The 22,208-nt window shown below is 43.0% G+C and overlaps 1 protein-coding gene across 4 annotated transcripts in view; it reads left to right on the forward strand.

Annotated features, from left to right (window-relative positions):
• Positions 1–754: 754 nt before the first annotated feature.
• The window catches only part of LOC308146911 (receptor-type tyrosine-protein phosphatase delta), a 129,934-nt gene continuing 108,480 nt past the window's right edge, over positions 755–22,208 (forward strand). For 2 of the 4 annotated variants that reach the window (XM_080518884.1, XM_080518885.1), the window contains exon 1: positions 755–1,167. The gene's annotated coding sequence lies outside the window, so the exon portion shown is untranslated. The remainder of the gene's footprint in view (positions 1,168–22,208) is intronic. The other 2 variants (XM_080518883.1, XM_080518886.1) reach the window with 1 other exon arrangement.

Below are 22,208 nucleotides of genomic sequence, written 5' to 3' on the forward strand. Positions count from 1 at the left end.
ACGAAAAGCTATGCCTAACCAAAAAATGGTTCACATTTTAAAGTGGGGAATTGCGAAGCACGTAGCATCCAATGGTTATAAATATCATTAATATACATTAATGATATAGCACATTTTAATGTTGACTTTGAATTATGGATATGTTATATCAAATTATATGTTATATAATTATGGTTATCTCCAGAGGTGTGTGGAATTGCAACAAACATAATTTAAATAGTTCATGTCGTGGACACCAGGATTCGAGCCTGGTTTCCTCACATGAAATGTCAAGATTTAAACCAAAGCCCATGGGTTACTCCCAAATCACAGAAATGACAGTCTATCTAAGCAGCATGGAGGAACAGTGACATAACCATTCACTTTCTCACAGTTTAACATTTGTAAATAATTATTGAGTAAGACTTAATAAGGTATCTTTAACACGAGTGTTCCTAAAAACAGAGTCATGTCCAAGTGCACATTCCTGCAGTGGACTTGGGGGGGGGGGGGGGGGGGGATCCAGGAGAGCTGGCAGTGTGGGACCTCGCTCAGTGACGTCACCGGCTCCCCACTCCCCCTTCTCTTACACACACAAGTGCGCACAAACAGATGCACGCGCCCACGCAAGCACACGCATCGAAGTTCGTGCGCACTGGTCGCGCGGAGAGAACGAGACAAGCAGACATACCGGGAGAGTGAGAAAAGAGGGTTGAGAGAGAGGGAGAGAGGGAGAGAGAGGTGGCCGTGTGTCCCAGCCACACCGCACTCTCCCAAACACAACCACAGTCTCGCCACGTTCAATCCAATGAAGATCTAACGAGCACTACACAGACAAGGCTCTGACCAGAGAGAATATATCATACGCGCACCACGTGCGTGTTTTTTTTTTTTTTTTCGCACCATCTCCACGACCGTCGCGAGCGCGTGGGTGACGGACGACAGGAGGAGAAGAAATAAGAGCGAAAACACGGGAACAGGAGGAGGAGAAGAAGAGGAAGACCTGAGGACGGGATTTCTTTCCTGCGCTTTAATTTTATTTCCCCGGGACTCAGCTGCCGTTACTGGATTTAAAAAAAAGAAAACAAGAGAGAAAGAAACACACTCACGAGTTCTCTTGACGCAAAAATAACCCCAACAAAACACTGGAGAGACTGAGTTACAAAGTGGTCGCAAAATGGTGATAAGGTAAGCCTGTGTGACGATCCTGGGAGTTTGGAGGTTATTACAGTGGGAAGTGGCTGCCGCAGTGATTTCAGGTGTGCGTATTAGAACCCGGTAAAGTTGCCACAAACATTTTTATTTATTTATTTTGCTGCGCCCTTTGCCCATCATGTGGACACAGATCCGTGTCTCAGTGCACACAGGCTGCTTATACGTGATCCAGCTGTTTGCTTTGTGTCGATCATATCTTTTTTTACGCAGTTTATCACTGGAGGTGCGCGCAACAACCGTCACGGCAGCGCCTTCAGAGCCACGTTAGAGCGCAAAGATCGGTATCAAACACGTCCTAATAACTATTTAATATTGTCATAAATATGTTAATGCACATCGATTGTATTGTCTATGTGCAGGTGGGATATTATTATCGTGCTGTGCGCTCGAAGGCAAAAATCTGCAATTACCTCGACACATCCTAATAATTTCACATCAATAGCGTCTGTACTGAATTGAAAAAGAAGCTGCTAAATATTTGTTCTGCGTCGTGCCTTCGAAGCGAGCAAAGGCAGCCAGCTTTTGCACGTTTATTTTCAGCTTACTTTGAAGCTGTGGCGCTGTCATGTAAATACAGTTCATTTAGAGCATCCTTTCAGAGTTGTGGAAGCCTTTCCAGTGGAATCTTTTCAAAGTGCATTCCTGCACCTCCCTAGAGATCCCTCATCTCACTTGTCTTATTTTAGATCGCTTTATTTTCCTTTTTAATTTTTCGCTTGGAGGGGGGGGTAGGTTAAAAGTTGAACAAGTTTTTTTTTTTTTTTTAAAGAGCTGACACACACACACACACATATATATGTATATATACATACATTTTTTTTCTCCATAGGTTCACTCTACATTATTTTCTATCCCCTGCATCGTAAGTGAGACAGGCGCAGAGTCGCTCTTGTCAATCGGGTGAAAGTGAACCTTTATTTCCCGTCGTCCAAGTGCGCACCACCTGTGCTCAGTGCGCCTGTTGGGCCACTAGGGGACTCATTCTCTGCAACCAGGGACGGTAATGCAGTAAAGGGGTGCACTGGCTGTACAGATGGGGTTGTCAGAACTATGATACCTCCTTGTTTTGTTTACAAGGTAAACGTAAATAGCTTTACTCTGAAAAAAGAAAACTTTAGAATTTCAGATTAAAAATAAATGTCTTCCTTATTTACATCGATGAGATTATTAATAGTCAGAAATGGCATGCGTTGCATGACGAGTGGCTTTCTATTGCAAAAGATCAAATGCTTTGGAGCTGATTACCTGTGACCACATTTGTCTGTTGGACAAATGAAACGCCAGTGATTCAAGGAGGAGGGGGGGCAGTAAAGGTGTGTTTCAACATGCATGGGTTGAGACAAGCACACAGGCGTGCAGGTGTGTTTGATCAAGCATTTCCGAGTTTATACCGAGCTAGCGCCCACCCTGGCCTCCCCCACTGTCCTCCATGTTTTACAGTTCTTAGCTTCAACAGTTAGCACTTGCCCAAATTTGACACAGCGCAATTCACGCTGTCAACACACGTTCGATTTCCAATTTTGCTGTTGTGACAGCTGCACTCAAAAGAGGAGGCGGTGGGGGGGGGGGGGGGGGGGGGGGGGGGGGGTGGACATGCACTAAAGGTGGCTGCTGCTCGGTCTAAGTGCTGCTGTCCAAAGTCGCTGAAAAGGAACAAAGCGCCTCAGTCATCAAAAAGCGGCAGGGATGCGGCCATCTTCATTCCAACTCTCAATGTTCATCCTGCTTTTTGGCCATCAGAAACATTTAACTGCAAACTATGATAAAGCACATGTGTATTTATAATGTAAACGGTGGAGCGCTTTTGTGTGGCATTCATCCATATATAGCGATGTGTGTGTGTGTGTGTGTGTGTGTGTGTGTGTGTGTGTGTGTGTGTGTGTGTGTGTGTGTGTGTGTGTGTGTGTGTGTGTGTGTGTGTGTGTGTGTGCGCGCGCACAAACAGTTCATGGCACATAAGCTATTAAATTGAAGAATGATAGGAGTAGAGAAAGTGCCTATGAGGGACCTGGGCCATCTTTGCGCTCTTGCTGATCTTTTCTCCAACTTTTTGTGCCTCAAGCACATTCTGAAATCATATCCTCCATTTTTGACAATGTCTGGAAGGGACAGCGGGGCATCTTCACCATTTAATGTTGGATAGAAGTCAACAATGTCGCTTTGATTACTTTTCTTTTTTACTTCCCCAGTGAATTTTTCCAAAGCATTATGCTTATGGTGTCGCTGCTATTACACAAGCTGGTCGGACGTAGGGATCAATCATCACACAGCAGTGAATTTAATGTGAAAAGGCTCTTTTTATTTTTTTAAGGCGGTTTTGAGTGATTCTTCGTCCATGTCCTACTCTGGATCAAAGCCAAAACCTCTTACAAACAAGTGTGCCTGCACCTTGCAGTCCCATTGTCTCACTACAGCCAAGTTGCTCTGACTCACGGGTTTATTTGCAAGAGTTGAGAGGGAGAAAGAAAAAAAAAGCGAGAAAAAAAGTTTGTTTTCTATCACAGAGTGTGTGTGTACACATGTGCGTGTGTGTGTGTGTGAGAGAGAGAGAGCATAACTTCAGGAATTTCAAGGCCAGGGCCTCTATTACGAGTGTGGAATGAGAAATCAACACTTACATTACAAAAATGGATACGTAAACACAGAGGCCACAATTATCAGGCGCCGTGGTGTTGGAACTGGAGGAGATGGAGTGCCAATAGGTCTGTTAGCAATCACCCCCCCCTCACTGCTTGCCCTCTGTAATCCAGTGGGTGTATTCCAGTTTATTTTGTGCCAACAATGGCCCTTAACAGCAACCCACTGACTGGCAGGCAGGCAGCCTGGCGAGCTGGCTGGGTGGGTGGTTGTCAGATGCGAGAGAGAAGTTTGACTGGTGGATATCACACTGTTAAGGAGGGAGGCAAAAGGGTTGTATTGCGCGAATGTATGCTTGTGTGCATTTTATGTATCATGCAGTTAAGGTTTCTAATGTTAATCAACTCCTGTGTGCACTTGTGCGTCGGGGGCTCGCTGACTACAAAACCACATCACAGGCGCCAGCTTGATGCATTGTGACAAATGAGAGAGCAGTTTGATTTCGCACAACACTGAGCTGCACCGCAGCATAATGAAGTGATCATGACTTTACCCTTGGTTCACTTTGGCCCTGGTCCCGCGGTATTTTTCCCCTCTATTCAATCGCTTCACTCACTTATTTACTTGGCAAGCATTTCCTCCCGTAACCTCTAGTACTGCATAACTAGCGTCAAGGGTGGGTTGCTTGATAAAAACCACCGCTACGGGGCATTGGTTTTACACATAGGGGAACGCTAGCAGTTTTTATTGATATTCAAGTTGCCACTGGGTTGGAATAATAAGAAGCCTATTTTCATGCCCAGGCAAAAATCACCTCTACTGTCCATCACCCTGTCAGGGCAGAAAGCTAAGGCGTAAATATAATTTGGCAGAGGAGGGAACACAGAGCTATAGGCAAGCCTATTCTCAATTTATGTTCCTTCACTTTTCATCTGTCTTGTGTGCCATTTCTCTTTGTACATAGGGGGTATGATGGGAAAAGTCTTTGCCGTTCCGTGTGCCTTCTCATCTTAACCCTCACGACATGCATCTCCCTTTGTGAAATGTGGTTGTATCTATTCTAATGTAAAAGCACCGTGTCACTTTTAACATGGTTTAACTGGGAAAGCTTTGCCTTGAGGCGATGCCTGCGGGCGTGAGTACGGGGGGAGCACCAACGTGGCAAAAATGGGGCAGACTGCTTTCCTCACGCAGCTGTCCATTGCTTGCATATTGGGTTTCAGAAGATATGATGGATGCCAAATGCCTGTAGCCAGTTGTGAAGACAGAAGGGGGAGGGAGTATGCTAGTATGGATTTGGATCGGGGTCAGTGGCACTAGCAGAGGATTCTAATTCTGCCCTTGACCTCCATTTTGGATCATCCCCATCGAGCAGCTAACAGCCTGTCACTCTTTGAGAGTCCAGGGTAATTAGAAGAAAAATGGAAGCGAACTGTGATTCTAGCCTAACATATTGTGGAAACGAAGGTGATGGGTAATAAACCGGTTCATTGGTGAGATTTTTAAGGGCTTCATTGTGATTGTTTTGCAACCCAAAACATAATTTCTTTATATGCCCTTCCCATTGTCTCATTTCCCCTTATCTAAATTTTTTGGGAAAGGCTGAGGGCAAAATCCACTGAGGTTCATTTGAATAACCAGCAGAATGAGGAAATGAAAGCTGGAGGAAGAAATGGAAGTGGCGGGCTGCTCTGTGCATTCATGTCACACAGCTTTATCAAATTATTCCACAATAGAAGCCACACAAGTGATGGAATTTCAATTAAAGTATGACAGTTTTAGAATTTGTTTTTACTCACAAGATAGCTGGCGGTGGTTTGCATTTCATAGATTGGGGGCGCTGGAGCGGACAGCAAGTATGATCCGGTATAGACAACATATTTTCCAGTCTATGTTCTGTATCACATCCTTACTTGCTCAACACCCCTCCGTTCCCCATCAAAAGGAAATGACTTGGCCAAAGCACTTTTGTTCAGAGGCGCTCTGCAGTCGGAGAGCCTGGAGCCGGGTAAAAATGGGGTGTTATGATAAAAGTCTTTGCGACAAGAAGTCAAAAATGGAGGCTTTAGTTGATGGCTCTTTCCGAGAACAATTACACTACCTGCTGTGCCAAATATAAGGGTGCCAGAGATAAGTGCAAGGGAGGGGTGCTCAGCTCAGACTGGTGGCTACCTCGTAAACTGGCAAAGAGCTACGTATATATGACCCTCAGGGACTGTAAAGTGTTTGGGAGCTCGATTTGTAACACACAAGCCCACACACACACACACGCTTACGCACACACAGAGACATACATACAAGCACAGGAATAAGGCACACATAGTGTTTATTGCTGCACATTGATGAGACGTTATTTGCATAAAAGAAAATGACTGATCTTAAATGAAGCTTAAGAACACAGGGTATTAGTATTTGTTGTACATTTGCATTTTGCAGAGTCCTCCTGGAACTGGCAACGATGAGAGAATTCCATTAAAAAGTGCAGTGACATTGTCACATAGCAATTTCACGAATGAGGAATGCATTTAATAGGAGATAGATTTTTCGTAATTTGGAAGTGTTTCCCCAATTTGTGCCACAGTTCTTGAAGTGACACGTGTTGTAATATGAGCCAGTTCCTCACCAGTCCGCTCCCATGTCTGGCACCCACTTGTCCACACCAGGATCTTTTAATGCATATGCATATCTCAAAGTGAGAAATATAATACAAAAGGAATATGGATATGTGAGTAGGGTGGCGTCCACATGATGTAAATATTAGTTCTGTTGTATTCCTTGTTTCACCATCCTGTTTTTAAATTCAAATTTACATTTCTGCATCACTGCAAGGTTAGGAGTCAGTGTTTAAATTCTCTGTTACCCCGGCATTCTCCCTCTACTCAATCTGCAATTATAGCTAGCTGCTTTGAAGAAGCCAGGCGGAACTAAAATGACTTTTCATGTCCGGTATAATGACTGCCATTTGGAAGCAGACATGGAGAGAGAGGGTGAGAGAGACAGAGCTGCTGAAGAGAGAGTGAAAAAAGATGGAGGGAGGGGCAGAAGGAGGGAGGAATGGGGGGGGACAATCAGTGGATGAAAATGGCTTAGGTCACCTCTGGTTCTGCCCAGACAGCCCAAACCAACCACCTTTCATTCCTTACAGATGAATCTTCCACACTTGAGTCCTTTTCTTCAATCTCTGGGCTGCTCACAGGAACTTTTCACCCTCCTCTCCCTCTGTCTCCATCTTTCTTCACATTGGTCACCATTCATTTGCCTTCAACGGAAGCTTAGCAGCTTTAAGGCGGATTACAAGATGAATTGCACGAGCGAGACGCCGTATATTCTCTTTAGGGTGGGCCACTACTGCCAAAGGCCAGAGCTGAGTGCCGTCACCTGGGCTAGCAGCTGGCTATCTTTTACACTTCCCTCACTAATGAGGCCAGACAGTTGGGGCTGAAGTTATAGCGCAGGCTGGATGCTGTGTTGGTAATCTATTATTTAGACTCTCATGGGGAGGCTGGTCTCAAGAATTTCATGCATGCATTTTGCAAAGCAAATGGTAGCCCGAGGGGAATACAGAGCTCTGTGTGGGAAAGAAATGAGCGAGTATTAGACATTAATGTGAGCAGCAGCCTTTCCTGGTCCTGTCTATGCCAGACCTGCCCGGACTTAAGAGAGAACTTGGTGTTTTGTCATTTTTTTCATCATACCGGAATGGGGAGGTTGCTCACACAGATGTGGCTCAGTGGCGCTAGCAATGCTGACAACTCTATTCGCATGAGTCTCTTTTTTTTTTTTGTCTCCCACCTGTCCTTTCTTTATATCCTCATTTTGATAGTTTAGTGATGACAGATGAAAGTTGTGCTTGGGTCTTCAAACAGCCGACACAGAAGAACGGGTATATCTTTCCGTTCCCTTTTCATGTATATTTTAGGAACAATTTCAGAGGGGTTTCGGAGGGTTGCATCACACTGTTATGGATAACATTGCACAGACAGGCCTTGTTTATATTTAGTCAGGCAAGAATAAATATGGTACACATGACCCCACTAATGTATTTATAGTTAAGAAAATTCATCCAGTTCCAGGAACAAGTAAAGGATTTTCTTAATTATGTATATTTCACCAGAGCTTTGAATGTATGCTGAAATTGAAGAAGTGCAGCCGCCTGGGACAAGTTACAAAACCCACAAATAAGGAATTGGTATCCACCAACTTTTACAGCCCCATGAACCATTGGCGCAATTAACTATATTTGGCTCAGTACATGGGCAAATCTACTGGGAAATGAGATGGCAACAGTTAAACATAGAAAGGCAGTTTTAGCCAGAGGTGTTTAGCTGACTTGGGTTACTCTTAAATGAAGTTCATGCAGAATGGCTCAAGATACCAGGAATAGCTCAGTCATAGATAACATAAATACACCACACATACCAGACTCTGAAGTCAGCAAGTTATTCATGACTCTATATGTAACATAGAAATTAATGTTGAGATTTGCCACTGCATGCACTCAAACATGTGACAGACAGGCTCAGTTTGGTTTCAAGTGTGTAAGAGATTGTTTGTGCTGCACTGCAGTGGTCATAACCAACAGTCGTGCAATTTAGTACCTTGGAGTGTTTATAAAGTATTTCCAGTGATACACAACACAATAATAACAGATTTTACAGACACGAACTCTGGAGAATACCACCATCCATCCATGAAATCTAAAAAACCTACAGGGTACAACAAAGCTGAGTCTCTGTGACCTCTAATACAAAGATTTTTCCACTGAATTTCTCATGCTGCTCAGGGGAAGTCCATGTCAGGTGTAGGGCATCGTAACCCTAGCTGCCACACTTAATCTTCTACCTGCTCCTGCCTTGTCCTTGCATGTGTTCTCCCGTCGATCTACCCTAAAGAAACATTCCAGAAGAGTTTCAGCATCGCTGTAACTGGACACCTGGACGCCATCGGGTCTTGTTGGTGTGCATTATTAAGAGTGAGAAAGTGAGGTTTTGTAAATTCGAAGTGAGTGCTCCACTATTGTGTGTCCCCCCCCCCCCCCCCTTTTTTTTTTTTTTTTTTTTTAATTACTGGAATGTCTAACCAAGCATGCTGTTGAAGTGATGTTATGCAAAGCATCCAATTTGCCTGCACACATCCTGAGCTAGTCAATGCTATTAGGCCTGGAGTCAGATGGGATGATATTCCTTGGGCATGGAGAATTATGTTTTTGCAGAGGTTGAAATGGAAAGATGACAGAAACTGGAGCTAACACAGGCATGATTAGAAGGTAGAGCTGTTGAGAAAGGGATAAGAACGTGAAAAGATATTCAGAGAAGAATCCAGCCTGAAACCTCAGCCCGTGACTATGGTTGAAACTGAGATTTAGCCTTACTATGAAATGGCTTACTAACTTTAAGTGCCATCCATATTTGATGGCTCGCCTCAAGTCTAGACAATGAAGAAAGGTGTCATTTACAGCAGGTTTTATTTTAAACGTTTTTATTCTGAAAGACAGCTATTACATAGTAAAAGTAAAAAAAAAAAAAAAAAAAAAAGTAATTTAACTGTGCAAGTCTTTTGCCATGGATGGATTATTCGAAAGACATCTCTTTTCGTATGGGTCTTCTACAGCACGGTTTTTAGAAAAGTTGTTCTGTAGACATGAGTCTTTTCGTCCCTTAACTTCCCTTTTCCCCCTCTCTGCTGTTATCTGGAACAGATCCTGACAGTCTATTGTGACGAGCTAAAGCTGTGAGGATGTCCGGCACTAGCTGCTCGCCATATTGTTGTCTCTTGCTCCTCCGCTAGGATTGCCAGACTATGAAACATTCCACTCAGGAATTAACCTCTGCTACTGTATCTTTCATATTGTACACTTTTTTTTTTTTCCCCTGCTATGACCACTCCAGCAGGACCATGAATAGAAAAGTGTAGTAAATGTTGCCAAACTACAGACAGCATCTCTCCAGTCCCACTGCATGAATACACAGTGACTGTGATAAACAACTAAGCCTCCTTAGCTTGTGTCTGCCTCTCGTGCAACCTTTACAGGGTACAAAAGGGCATGGCATTTTTTTTAAAGACAAGTTTGTTGACGTGAAAGTGGGGAGTTAAATAAAGGAGAGTGGAGTTCAGTGAATGGGACATTACTACATTGTCACAGCGCGTGACCTTTCCCATTTGTTCTGACAAGCCAGAGTTTCGCTCTGTCAAAATGGCCTACGCCATTTGTAAGCGAATCCTCCCTTCCTGTCCCCCCGCTTTTTTTTTCTTTGTATCTGCCATCTGCAGTGACTGCGTGACGCCGCGGCTTCTGTGTCATCACTGACAACGCTCACGCGCACATACTGGGACCAAACGAGAGAGCAGAGAGGAAGAAAGTGGAGACAGAAGAGACGATGAAACAGAGAGCTCACTCCATCCTTTAATTGTGTCTCTGAATGTCCCTGCGGACTTCATTACCCAGGCATCCGAAGAAATCTCACTTGTTTGCTCTTGGAAACATGTAAAAAGCGTTTGTACTTCTTTTTATGTCTCTACAGCAGCATGAAGTGCTTCAGTTGGGCTAGTCAAAACTTCTCTGTAGCACAGAGTGAGGCGTATTTCAAGCAGTCGGTAAAGCCAAGGATTTCTTTGCTGGAGGAAAGTTTTGATGATTATGTGCTGAGCTAATGGATCTGATGGCTTTACACCAATACTTTCTGCCACTGCAAAATTGAAGGACAGTCTCATAGCATATCATAAAAAAGATACCTAAAATGTTTGACCTGCTATTTAATTTAACTAGGGGTGCATTACATACCTGCACAAAATAAATAATACTCCTTTTTAAGTGATTTTCACGGGACTAAATATATTTAATCAGCACTATGAAAACTAGCCAAATGTTATGCAATTAAGTGCTAATTAAAAAATATATTAATATTTCCTCAATAGAAAATCTCATATCCCAGGTCTTGTTTTTTTCCTGGATTGTGACATAAATGCTTGAATTAACTGGCGTGTTTGTGAAAATAACACTTTCTTCCCCAGTTGAAAGACAAATTCCAGTGATGCATTCAAGCGCCTGTAGACCTTAGCCCAGGATTGGGAGGTAATTTTTGACTTCATTAAATCAGAGGCTAAAAATCTACAGCATCTCGGCATAAAAACACAGCAGGAGAGGTGATTATCTTTGGAAATTAGCTCACTCATTTAGAGCTGTGTGGATGCAGATGCCTCTGTTCAATGGAAGCCTATTATTCCAAACGACTCTCATTAAGCAATAGTGAAATAAGGCAAGCTGTGGAAGCAGTGAAATAAAATCTTTAGACTGGCTGTGCAGAACTCAGCAGCGGTGTGCTATGCTGTCTTTATTAAGAGCCCTTACGTCAGGAGTGAAATGCAGAAAATGAGTGAGTCAAAGGAAAAAATTGTATGCAGCTGATTTCTACCTCTCATGCCCTATAGGCAGTTATTTGGTGTTTGTGCCCCGAGCCGAAGGAAGTGAAAATATAGTCTGAGCCTAATGAGTGAATTTCTAAAAAAAATAAATAAAAAAAAACCCAATGCTGAGAAGCATGACTCACAGCTGATGTGTAATTTCTGTATTTCAATGCAGACCTGCTGTTTAGAGGCACTTTTGAATAGCATTCAGAGCGTGCCACTTCCCTGGTTTAGTCAAGCTGTGCTGCGCTGCGCTCACTTCTGATCACAGACTTGTCACCGCCTGTGACACCGGTTCTCACAGACCGTCATAAAAGTTCCCATCCATCCGATTGCCATTTGTAGCCTCCCCACTGCCTCTGCTTAAGGCCTTTCCAGGTACGTCTTTTCAGAGAAAGCAAAAGGCTCTGTAATGTCTTGGTACGGTGGTGCTGGTAGTGATTGAACAGCAGAGTTGCAGAAAAGAATCAACCACCATTTTTTTTCCAGTGATCCCGGTTTTATTTATCTTTTCTTGGATGGCATAACGCATGTGCATTAGAAGCCAGCTGCAGGCCAGTCAGTTCCTACATATTCATCAGTATATCAGTGGACACATCTTTGCAACATGCAAGCAATTAGGAAAGTAAAGATTTAGTACTATGTAACCAACAAAAAACTTACTGGAAAAAAAAACCCCAGAACATCCAATTCCATAAGTAATATAAAATGGGTCAACAACATGTGTGCCCATGTCTTTCACATGTATGGCAAGGAGTAGGAAGACGACGTACTTATTTAATCCCAACCCTTCACCTCATTATCGTTATCTTAATTTACAACGATCTTCATCACTGTCAATGCATTAAATCCTACAATATACTATACTATCAACAGTTAAATCAATTACTGCCACACAGAGCAAACCTAATATGTATCAGAGATTACTATGAAATGTTATCAATATTTACCATATAATTTTTTATCGGGGTATTTTTTTTGGAATACCTTTGAATAAATCATGTTGTATTGGAAGACAATTTTACATAAAGTTTCACTGAGCTCTTTAAGAGACATTGATATTTGGCTTAAAAATGTAAAGGTTCATGCAAAATGTAATGATTCTTTGCTGTAGCAATCCCCGTTAAAATGATGCAGCTGAATAGAAACTTAATATAATACCATGTAGAAATGTGAAGCCATTCATCTATTTTGGAGGTTCAGTTGTTGAATTGTTTCACTTTTTTAAACGGTATATTAACATTAAAAATAAAAATGACAGGTTGTGGAATTTTGGTCCTTTTTGTCACATTCGTGCAACCTCTGGTTCAGACCATGTCCGTTTGTAAAGGCATTAGTTGTGCATACTTAACTGACCACACTTTTTCTACTTGACATTTAAAACTGGCTTGAACTGAGATCTGTTGCCATAATCAAAATATATAAATATATTAGAAAGCGAGTTGATAACTAATAGGAGACTAAGTAAATGTGTTTGACCTCTTAACAAACTACCGACAAATCCTGTGATTATACATTTCAAGACAACAAGCTTATAAGACAACACAGTTCTGTGTTGCAAAGCACAAGTGCCTTGGGACTGAGCAGCATCTGGGTTGTTTCTTTCCCCCTGGATCCATTTCAAGGGTTTTATACAGGATAGCACGGTCAGAGGAACCAGTGAGGAGAAGAGATTCAATGGACTCTTGTCAAATGAGGAAAAATACTGATAGCTCCACTATTCCCCCTGGTCTCAACAACACAGCAGGTGGCCTTCATTTGCATCTCCCATCCTCCCTCTCCATTTTTTCGTATATTTATTACAATGGCCGCAGGTGGAAATCGGACGACTGTCCAATCACAGTGATGTTGTACAATGTTCCATAACATACGTTGGCCGCATTCACACAAGCTTCAACACAGGCAAAACAGAGTGAGGGGCTGTTTAGATAGTTTTGCACTTTATTATAGCACTATGATAACCTCCACCCAGAGATTCATGTGCTGTTTGGCCAGAGCCCTAAACATCAGTAGCCTGTATGAAGTGATGGAATGTACACATTAAAATTCGATCTCCTGCATCAGTACATCCAGTGCTGGTCAGAATGGCAACTATAAATTGCCAGCCATTATTTTCGATTAACCACGCTGACACCATGGCCCATCACATTTCTCCCCATTTTTACCCCTTGTCACCACCGCACCGTATTTCCAGCGCTACTTCATTTTAGATTGTCCTGGAGCATGATAACACAGGCCAGCAAACCTTGGGACACAAGCTAGCGGGCGATCTTATTAATAGCAGAGCTGTGATAACAGTAGTTGTCTACATCCTCAGTGGGTATCTCGATCTTCAGGCACATCCTTTCCAGAGCCTGAAGAGCAGAGGCATCACACAGGGTGCAAAGGGGCAGCGGCGTGGCAGTTTATCATAGGTGTGCTGGAGAAGTTTAATTCCCTGCATCCCAAATACAGCATACTGGAATCCTCCACTGGGGGAGTTGTTGGAAGAAGGCAGACAATGGCTGAACTTGCTTGAAAAGATGCTTACTGTGGCTGACAAAAAAAAGGGAGGGAAAAGAAACCAGACAAGGATAAATAAATTAAACCCAAAATAATTTATGAAGCTAATGTGCCAGATTCCCAACCTTGAAAGTTTCACAATATATTAAACATAAAATGTGAATAGGGTGGAAGCAGATTTTCTGGCCAGCTGCCAGCTAACATCAGGGATAACAGATGCACAACACAAGAGGAGCAGATATATGACACCGTTATCAATTGCTCATTCTGTGAAATAATGGCCAGTGTCCCAAAGCAAGAAGCCTATGCCAGGATTTCAGTCCTGCAACAAGGATGATGGTACCATTAGATTATTTACATTTACCTCATCGCTGAACAGGTTTAAAAGTAGTTAGGGACAGCTGGCATTTGAACCACTGATGTGGCACCGACCCACACCTCATTTGCAAAACAATGAGTTCAAAAGGGCAAGAGAGTCAACTGAATCAGTGAACACAATCTGACTGCTAAGCTCTTGTTTTGACAGAAACAAATTGTTGTGTCAGTGCAGAAAGTCCTTCTCTTTGTTCTTAATGAGTTTATTGGTAATCAATATCTCTTTCTCGTCCACTGGCATGTGACACCGAGGCCGTGACCCAAGAGGGACCCTTAGACAGTGCAGTTGAGTGGATCACAGAGGATTGGGTAGTCATTTGTTCATACTTATTCATACAGAAATGGACCACTTTCTACGAGGTGAGAGCAAAGCAAGAAATCAATGAAATATTTTTTTTTCCTCCCATAGTAACTAGAAGGCAAGGGCCTCTTCAATAAAATACGCTTTATTTCTGTCACATCTTTCATAACATTGCATTGCATTTTGTATATGCTCTGCAGCACTTACTAACTGATTTGGCTTAAGACCAATTCTCTTTGAGAGAAAACCTCCTCAAAGAGGCGATTATGCGTCCCTGTCAAATGCTGCACAAAACACCCGTTCTCCTGCCAGTCAAAACTTCTTTGTGGAACCTCTCTGAGAGAATCCTGCTGATTCAGAGGATCTTTTTTTCTTCTTCTGTGGTCATTTTTTCAGGAAGATGGGGTCTTGGCCTCCCGGTGGGGGTGAAAGTTGTTGACCTCTACCCTGGCGAGCTATCTCCCTGTCTGCCATGATTTCATTCGGTCCTATTCAGTATCGCAGCGGGGCGTGACTCGGATCGATGTGGCACTGCCAACTCTGACTCCATTGAGAGACCCAGGGCCTTTTAAGAGGCACTGATCAAGGGTGCCGGATGTTTTTTCTTTACACTGTCAAGTCTTTATATTTTCAGCAGTCAAATGAGTTCATTAAATCTGGGGAGTTTTTTGTTGTTGTTTTGGGGTCTTTTTCTTTTCTTTTTTTGTTGTTTCTCTACTGAAAACTTGGAAAACTCAATAGAGCTGGCAACAAGCTATACAGCTTTTATATTCTCAAAATATTACATAGTCTTTCCACTGTGGCTCACATCAAACACTGTACGAACACATCATTCAAGCTACACTGCCTTTTTGTGGTCATTCAGTTCCATACAAAGCAGAACAATCAAGGAGAGAAAAGGATATCTAGCAAATGAAAAACAATTGGGCCAGGTGCCAGATTCACATCAGGCATTTGAGCTCTATGAAGCACATTGTATTGATTTGCTAGTTATTCATTATTTGTTTTGGATGTAGAGAAACTTCTTTGGAGAATGATTTTGATGTGCAGTCCAGATGCTGAAATAAATGGTTTGACAGATCATCGATGGCCATGGAATATGATAGTAAATGGCCTATTATTGATTTATTTCCTGATGCCCCCATACTCCCCTTCTCCACTCGTCAGCTGTTATGCTTAAAGCAAGACCAAGCACTCTCCTGTGTATTGGATTTTTGTCCAGGCTGCTTTGGAATGTGAAAATGAGGATTTATTTTGTGGCTGCTGTTTGACTGATGCTTGTAAGAGAGCATGGATTGGACTAGATAAATTGAGATCGAGGGAGGATATACATCACACCACGTCTAATATCTCTCATGACAACAAACAGCCTTGCCGGTGGTAATATGCAAGCATCCAAGACTTTAAAATGCAAAAAAAAAATGGCAGCTTTGTTTACGGCATTCAAAATAAATGGCTGAGGCCCCGCTGTCACTCACAGATGGCACTTCCTTTGAGAAAAAAAAAAGAAAAAGAAACTGCCAAGCCAGTGACTCGTAGTAATGCTCTGGCATGTCAGCAGCCATTTTGCACAACCTCCGGAGGCACTGATCGTCACAGAAAGGCGTTGGCATTGTTTTGGCACGGGCCCGACCCTGGGCTCAGAGTAGTAACTGATAGCCAAGCTGTAGCTTGTCAGGCCTGACGCTTATCACTCTTGACATCTGTCCACACCATCTCTCCTTCCTCATCTGTAACTGGCCCCACAACGCTGACCTTGGGATCACTCTCTCGCTGTTGCTCCACGGCCCCAAAATGCCCTCCCCTTCCTTCAATGTCCTCATTTGCTACCGCGACCATGCGTGTTTTGATGGTTTCATTTACCCTTTTAGACCTTGTTCTGTGGTACGACATCACTTGCAAACCCATGTACAAACACTGTCTGATACGTCAGCTTTAAGGAAACTTTGTGTAGAACTGGCTGATATGTGATCCTATGCTGTATAATAATAAGAAATTTACTTGGCAAAGATGTTGAGAAGAAAGACAACGATGCATTGCAATAAACAATAATCCAAAACATAATAAAAAATAATATGAATAGGGTTGTTTCTAATTAATAGAACATAACAGGTATGTAACTTCATGTTTTACTTGCAGATGGAGTTGATTTAAAATACTGCTTTATGTGCTTTAGTCACAATGAAAAAAGAAATGAAAATGCTGCTCAACACACAGGCTGGCAGAAAATGTCTTGCATGTTGTGTTGTTACAAAATGCGGTTTCCTTAGTGCAGAAAGGGTCAACATGGTGACTGCAGGTTTCAGGTATTCCATCCTGTATCTGTTTGTGCTATAGTTTATGACCCCCCCCCCCTCCACTCTTTCACATACTGAAAGTTTGTACCAGTTGAGACACCCCCCCCCCCACCCCACCTGCAACCAGTCGAGACGACTGTGAATAAGTCTGTTTGCACAAAGCAGCTGAGATACTAAAGGGGCTGGTTTGACTCCCACAATGCCTGCAATCACAGATCATTTCTGCCGTAGAATTTGTGCTCCTGAGTCACCACTTCAATCAGAATCTGCAAATCAAATGCATTTACAGCAAAGCGACGTCTTTTTCCTGCATTATGCAGCACATCCTTTTGCATTATGCCACAGTGACTCATCAGCAACCCTCACCCCTGGCCTCCCTTATGAGGTAATTAAGCCGCTGGTTGTTTGTTTAGCTGTCTGCATGTGTGTCCTGTATAAAACACTGGGGGGGCATATGTTCTTCCTACCATAAACCCATTGAAACAGTGGGACATGAGTGGCAGGGTGTGTGTGTGTGTGTGTGTGTGTGTGTGTGTGTGTGTGTGTGTGTGTGTGTGTGTGTGTGTGTGTGTGTGTGTGTGTGTGTGTGTGTGCGTGTGTGCGTGCGTGCGTGCGTGCGTGCGTGCGTGCGTGCGTGCGTGCGTGCGTGCGTGCGTGCGTGCGTGCGTGCGTGCGTGCGTGCGTGTTCTAATTAGGCAGGCAGAAGTGTATTAGCCTCACTGGGCAACAGCCAGCCGGGAGCATCTGGAATCGTCTTTCATACTCACCAACTTCCCCACTACACACATACTTGTCCACATGCACACACTTGAAATTAGGAACGATATCTACAGAACAGTGGTGCAATAAGGGTGTGTAGGTCAGGCATGACAGGTCACATGAGCGCCTATTTAGGTCGGCCTCCCTCACATCACAACCACCCCACCCATGTCGCCCCCGGACTGGAGGTGTTGTTCTAGAGGAATGGTGCCACTCTCACATCTCTCTCAAGACTGGAATGCCAACAGCCAAAAGGGGAGGACCTCATCCATTCCCAGAAGTAGAAGAGGCATTAAAGCTGTAATAGTGACAAGAATTTAGTTTCAAAGCAATCAATATCTAAACTAATCCCAGAGCTTCTCCCTCTGATTGTTTTTAGTACTCGTTGGATATTACATGGCCTCTTCAATTGCTTGCCTGCGTTTTGCATTTTTATTAATCTTCTGAAACAACTTGTCTTTTCCAAACCCTGGTAATACTGCTGCCCCTGCTATGTGAACAGCAGTGCTTTCTCTTGGTAACATCAAGGACATACCTGTACTTCAGATGCTCCAACATTGCCCTTAATATCCATTTCCTGTAGGGGTGCCGGGCGCCATTGCACAAGTTCGATCACTTCTTGTGTATAAAACTCAAAAATATTTGCTGAAGAAAGATAGAGAGAAAAAAAAACAAAACAACAACTGAGTGAGTTGGCATGTGGAGTATTTCTCCTGTACGGAGAGCTCAGTGAGCCAGCGGAAATAGTGTTTCTCTGGGTTATTGATTAGCTGGTTAGGCTATGAAAAGCCAGGGACAAGACAGCCACTGAGCTCCCTTCCTCTGGCTTACCAATGGATAGTACTTTGTCTGTTCCATCACTTTACTCTTTCATTCTTTTCTTTCTTTCCCCATTTATCCCCAATCCTGCCTATGTTCTGAATTTGTCACCCTCGTACTTGTACTGTGCCTTTTATTATTCACCTCACAGAGAAAGCAACAAAAAGCCCCAACTGAGCCCCTTGCATAGTTAGATCACAGGAACCCAGCTGTTCACAGTCGAGGGATGTTTCTTTTATTAGCTGTCAGTAGGCCGACCTGGTAGGGCGGCGCGCTGCAGAAAGAGTGGGTGGCAGGAGTGAGAGAGTGGTAGGGGGGGACAGATTTCCCAACCGTTAGTCGACAATCTCTGCCTCACGTCAGTGATTAAGTAGATCAGTGAGATACCAGCACAAATGCAGAAGCAGAACAAGACAGCTGATGGTAAACAGAGTGAGATGGTCCTGTCCCTGCATGCACAAGACACAATTGTGAAGATTTTGCTGGTTGAGGACTATAAAGTTTTGCACACTGCACCACTGGAATGTACAGTGGGATAAGACAGAAGCTAGTGGGCATGCAGCGCCTTAATACCCCTACAAATCCCCTTCCCTGCCTTGTGTCCCTTTTATTTTTCCCAACCATCTCACAAACCCATGCCGCCTTCCAGTCTGTGGAGGAGTGTTTTACTAGTGAGCCAGTGGTCTGGAGGGACACAAAGGACCTGAGTGTAAAATTATATTTCAAGCTATATAACCAGACCTCCATTGTGCTTTCTTTTTTTTGTTTTGTTTTGTTTTATGATATTATTTTCATTAAGATAGGAGGGATTGTTTTCCATCCTTGTTGTCTGCTAGAATTCTAACCACACTGGAAACAAAAACACTCAGAAGAAGTGGCAGTGATGAGAGCAGCACAGAGTGCTCCCATTTTGTATGATTAAATTTACTGTGACAAGCAAGCATGCTGTGTTTTGGCAAAACATGTGGCTGTGGGAACCCAGAAACTTCACAGTTTCGCAAAGGAAAAGTTTCCCATATGAGGTGCTCAAAACACCCGAGGTGAGGTTTAAAATGGGTTCTTCCCTTAAAGTCACTATTTATCTTGAAGTACTCAAGATGACTGTATTATATTTGCATATTTATGAGAAATGGGTGTCACAGTGATTAAGTTAACTGGGACCCAGTTCTGAAGAGTGTGGATAATGAAATCATTGAAAATGTGAAGGTCAAGGAGCATTTTCTTAAAATACATTTTAACGTCTCTGGGAGGTGGTAAAGTTTAGTTCAGAATGTGTTTTCTCATTCATATCTCAATATGATTTAATATAAATTACAAGATAGAGTTGAGTTGTGCTTCTTGGACATCTTGGAAATTGATTGCTTCTTCTTTTGAGATATTCCCACTTGCTTTTTATGCGCGAAGGAAACACATTGATAGAAAGCAAGAACATAATGTATGGTCACGCAACTTGTTGACTTTGCTAAACATAGAGCCAATATGGACTTCATTAGGTAGTGCTTGAGACCAAGGTAGCTCAGTGGCCCAGGACAAGTAATTAAGAGTTCACACTGACGCCTGACTCTAAAATACAGTCATTATCCCGGCAAAGAATACAACCTTTCCAGGTCACATCACTTTGTTTGCAGCAGTAAAAGTAGTTTATTTCTGTATTGTGCCACCATTATAGTAGACCCAATCCACTCGCCAGCATTTTATGGAGCACAGAGGGATTGGGGACGACTGAGGGATTCAATAAAAATGTGGTAACACAATTGGCTCGACAAAAGGTGTGAGTGTGGATATTTTTTGTGTGGGATTTGGGCTTGATTATAGCATTTTATACAATACTATATGCAATGCATGCACATTGTATTCTTCATCACCTTAATTTAACAAGCGCCTCATGAGTGAAGCCCCAAATGAAGGCACCAAATTCTTTACAGCCCCCTAAAGAGCTAATCAGCCATCTTGCAATGAAACACTAGACTTTATATTGGCCCTTTCCACACAATCGTCTCAGTGTACGCTTGCTGTTAAGCTCAGAGGTCTTGCCAGGAATCAAAGTCATACAGCTGCTGTCTTGAGGATTATTAAAAGCAGGCAATTGTTTACATAGATCCAATCTGAGCGATCAAAAATTGGACTGAACATTTATTTATGTAAAACTGAAGGCCAAGCCACGGGCAAAATATTCTCACAACAGTGACAAAAATGTTCCTTAAAAAACTGTTCTCAAAGTGTGAAATCAGTTGTGAATAGTCAAATCAATCTGACATTCCTCCTGCAAGACTTCTGATTCAGCAAATCATGTTCCAAATATGACGTCTCACCAGCTTTATTGACGCATTTTAGAGTGAGTCTCTTTGAAAATGTTGGGTAAAGATGTGTACAAAGCTGCTTCCAATTTGACTCAAGTATTATAATTTGTAGTGTCATTTTGATAAATATGACTATTTTGCATAAATGTTGCCACTATGACAACCATTTACTGATTATATTTTATAGTATGTTATTAGAGATCAACAAATGTTTTTATAAATTATACGACTTAAGCAAGTGATGATTCAGACCACACAGTTGTAGTCATCCTTTTTGGACCAAATCCAGCAGAGTGCTTCCCTTGTTTTTCCCAAGAGACACTTATTGAATGAGAATGCAGTATGTGGGAGGATCCTGCTCAAACTCCAACTTTCAGTGGGCCAGAAGCTTAGGCTGTACTTTCAGACTGTATACACTTCATCAAACATACCAGTGAAGTGGGACGGGGAGGATGACCCCACTCATCTCCACACTACTGGCAACATCACCAATTTATCACATGCCATTTCCTCAGCTCTTGACCTTTGACCCCTCCCTAAGGCTTTGTTTGTATTGAGGGCATTGTGCTACTGTCTGAACTGTCGGCCTGGAGTCTCCGGAGAGGGACGTAGCACTATTTGCTGGTGAAATATGCTACTTAAGCCACTGGTGGCAAAGCCACCTTTGTGCTGAGCATCTGTTTATGACTGTCAGTTTGTCTATCATTGTGCTTCCAGCCCTGTAGTATTTTATACACGCCGCTCATTAGCCAAACAATAGCCACTTACTATGAAATGTCATTCAGGCAATATGTCAACCAACCGTTATGATGAAAAAAGGGAGCATTGCAGGAAAGGTACACATGCTTAAAAAAAAAAGGAGGAGAAGCGAGCCGAATGTGAAAGGAATGACGGGGAAACATTTCAAGGGGAAACAAAAGCAGCAACATTCAGCTCATTCCAACAGCCTAGCTTCATGAACGATGATATTGCGGTCGAGTTCATTGGGTCAGACTGCCCTGATCCTCTGTGCGAGTGACACCCCGCAGAACAAGAATGTGCATGTGCCTTCTTGCATGCACCAGTCACAAGGCTGCTACAGCCCTGACTGAGCCACGAGCTCCATCCAGTGTATGCTCGCTCTTCTCCCCTTACATCATCGCATCAGGAGGCAGAAGGTGGGGAGGGGTACAAGATTAATGATGGTGCTAACCGCGTATTTATCATCTGACTGGAGAGTAATGCGACACCTTTCTAATCTGAATATATTTCATTGGGCTGTTATGGCACTCAGCCCTGGGCCCTGTGCGTGTGCGAGTGCGTGTGTGTGCGTGTGTGTGAGACAAGAAATTTATTTGAATGTTAATCATATCTGCATAGGTATGTGCGTGAGAATGCGTGTGCTCGTAAAGGCATGAGATACTACACAAAGCAGTTGCTATAAACGCCTGCGCTATCTACCCTAGCAAAACAGCCCTGTTGTAATTAGATAAAGATGAAGTTCCTCTTTCCAGCACGTTAGGGCTACGCTCCCCAAGATCTTCTCTTCTGATTCCTCAGCTGCCTTATCAGGTGAACACCCTTTTTCCATCCTCCTCTCCATCTCTCCATCTGATTCCCTTACGACTGCTTTTTGGCACTCAGCAAAAATCAAGATGGATGTCTCCCCAACAGCGATGGGAAGATAGGGAATGCACAAGG

The sequence above is a fragment of the Blennius ocellaris genome (assembly GCF_963422515.1).
Source record: "Blennius ocellaris genome assembly, chromosome: 23".
NCBI lineage: Eukaryota > Metazoa > Chordata > Actinopteri > Blenniiformes > Blenniidae > Blennius > Blennius ocellaris.